Below are 3387 nucleotides of genomic sequence, written 5' to 3' on the forward strand. Positions count from 1 at the left end.
GCAAGCAACATTTACGTGGGGAGGACTGTCATGTCCCTTCTCAAACACATTTGTAACAGGGTGTATCTCTACACATTTTAGGCTAAGGAAAAGGACCCAGCAGTTTCGACTTAGGGACTTAGGAGAAATTTTGGCTTAATTTGGTTGCTAGTGGAAGGTGGGGGCCACCCACATGGGAATTCGAACTAGGCCACTCAAATGGATTGGAGGGAATTCAAAATGTTGAATGGAGGGGCCCACATGAGGCAAGGAAGGCCCATGAAGACAAAAGGAGGAGGAGGCTCTTATTTGCATCATTCATTCACCTTGCAAAACGAATTTACTTGACTGTTCGCTCAGCTGCTTAGCCGAGTCAACTCACTGGTCAGCCACGAATCTCTCAAGTGGGAGATTCAACCTTAACTTCGAGGGACCTTGAGTGCCTGCCTTAGGAAGGCAGTTCCATCAGCGATTTCAGGCGATCCAGGAATTTTCTATAGCACCATCATTCAACCACACGCAAGAAATGCGTATTTTTGGGCCACTAGGAGAAGAACACGCAGAAGGAGATTGAGCCACAGTAGATCAACCATTTGCCAGAGGAGCCAAGGAATCTGAAGGACAACGTTAGGCCAGCATTTCTTAAGAGTTTTGGAGCCAAAGAAGCCAACATAGCAGTTCGAATTCCAGGGCTGGGAGACAGTGTAGAGGGCCAGTCCAACAATTTCGTGGGACTTGGGGGCAAGAGCTATAGGCCGGAAACTCATCCGGGAAGTCAGGAGATTTGTAGGAGGGATCAGCCCAGCATTTTTGGACACTTTCCAGGAGGTTTTACAACCAGAATCCAGCAGGCCAAGTTTTGCAGTTGCAACTAAAGTTGGGCTCCTTGGGGGTCAAATTTCAGAAGTCAGAACCAGCTAAATTCCTTCATGAGTTTTTCTGGGCTTATTACAAGGAGTCAAGAGGTCGAATCTCATAATTTTCTACGCACAGGAAGTGGTGTTTCCATCCATTTGAAGTCAGGAGGAAGAGTAGTTTTCTGGGCAACACAGTGCAGATTGGTGCAGTAGTTGTAGCAAGCCTTCAGTTCAGCTATTGATCACCTGGGTTTGGTCATGCTTGTCCATTGAGACAAGCCTAGGTGCACCATTCTATTTACTATTTCATTTTTCTCTTGCAAAAGTAATAAAATGGCTCAGCAGTTCCTTATTTCTAGCATTTCCATGGGTGCTTAGTGTCTATTTCGTTTTTCTATTTGCTGAATTGATTGTATGCTTGTATATCACTTGTATTCCTACTTAGGAACATTACAAACCTCTACTTCAAGGTAGTCCAAGGTATGTCGTTGATTTTGGTTTTATATGTTGGCGATCTATTCTTGACAGGTAGTGAGATCCTGATGATTGAGTGTAAGAGGGATCTATCCTCTTAATTCAAGATGAAGGACCTTGGACTCATGCACTATTTTCTAGGCCTTAAGGTGTGGCAAAGGCCCAATGAGATTTTCCTTTCACAAGGAAAATATGTTGTGAAAATGTTGGAAAGATTTGGATGATGGGATGCAAGTCCCTACCCACACCAATGGAAATGAACTTCAAGAAGTTAGGTGGAGAAGCTGTAGGACCCGATTTGGCGAATCCATCCGAATATAGACAGTTTATTGGGACTCTAATGTTCCTTGTGAACACCCATCTGGACATATGTTATGCAGTGAACACATTGAGTCAATTCATGACCGAGCCTCTCCATGCACATTAGACTGTTGGAAAACACATTTGGAGATATTTGCAGGGAAAAATTACACTTGGTCTAAGATACTCTGTCAAAGATGTTCGACTTCATGGATACACTGATGCTGACTAGGCAGGAAATGTTATCGACAGGAAGAGTACATTAGGATGTTGTTTTAGTCTTGGATCTTCCATGATATCTTGGATGAGCAGGAAGCAAAATTCTGTAGCATTGAGTACTATCGAGGCAGAGTATATTGCCGCTAGCATGGCTAGTTGCGAAGCAGTTTGGTTGAGGAAGCTCTTTGGAGAGCTATTTGAGCAGGTCCTAGACACTACAATGATATATTGCGACAACAAGAGTGGGATCCGTCTGGTAGAGAATCTCGTGTTCCATGACAAGTCCAAGCACATAGAGATCTGATACCACTTCATTCGTGATATGGTACAGAGAGGAGCCATTCGACTCCATCACATACAACAAATGAGCAGATTGAAGATATTCTCACCAAGGCTTTTCCGAAAGGGAATCTCTTTGTCTTCAAAGAGCAACTTGGACTGATGGATGAGACCATTCCTGATAAGGGGCACCATTAATCAAGGACATTGAGCCATACTCTTCCCCCCTGTCTAAGCTCCCAGGGTGAGGAATTGAGATGGAGGGCTCCTAGGGTTGAGGGAAATCTGGACAATAGGGTATCACCCCTATCTGTTACCCATAGGGTTATCTTGGTCTTCGCAAAGTATACCCTAATTGGCATCACACCCACAAGCTAGGCTTGTTGGGATTATCCCTCCCCGTCTGGCCAATGGGTGAGGAGGCTTGGGGGTGTGAGATCCTTACCTTTGGTAAGTCAAGTATCTCACCCAAGCTAGGATTATGATGCAGGTGTTCTACCACATGACTCTTAAGGGTCATCATTGGGAAGATCAGTAGGCAATAGGATGGGTTGAGTAGCATCTCCCCTACATCAACTATTTCTCAATATGGGTTGAGTAGTAGCTCCCCCCATGATATTTTCGGGTAGTAGCCTAATGAAAAATATTTCCAGGTAGTAGCCCGATGGCAGATATTTCTGCGTATTATCCCGCTGACAGATATTTCGGGTAGTAGCCCGATGGACAGAGGGTGGTAGCTTTTGCTCCCCATGTTTCTTCTTTAGATTCGAGAATGTTTCAACAGATAGATTTGAACATATTTGTACACATGATGACAAGATGACACATTGATTGATGGACAGGTTTTACAGGTGGAATTCTCCCTAGTTGAGAGGGAGTGTTAAAAATATGCAACTACGGTCAAATTCCACTTTGGACTACTCATTTGATGGAGATTATGATGGCATTGAATTCCTCTTTTCGATAGGACCAAAATCGACCTAAAGATCACCTCGTTTGGACAAACAAAAGTTGGTTTTTTATTTTGTTCACCCACGCATGGATATTGGATCAGGTCGGCTTCACTCTCATGCAGGTCGGCCTCCATCAAATGGACATTGTTGAACACCCCCAGAAGCCCCTATAAATACAAGTGACCTAGAAGCTCATTTGGACATCATCACATCAAGCATCTTCTTCTCTTCTATCTAATTTGCTTCGACATATTGGCGAAGGAAAAGGTCGTACGGAGGTCTGAAGCTCGCACAAAATTAGAGGTTTTGTTCTGGACACTAGCACA

Source organism: Pinus tabuliformis, chromosome 6, assembly GCF_031772625.1.
Source record: "Pinus tabuliformis cultivar Carrire ecotype Pingquan chromosome 6, CPIR1, whole genome shotgun sequence".
Lineage (NCBI taxonomy): Eukaryota > Viridiplantae > Streptophyta > Pinopsida > Pinales > Pinaceae > Pinus > Pinus tabuliformis.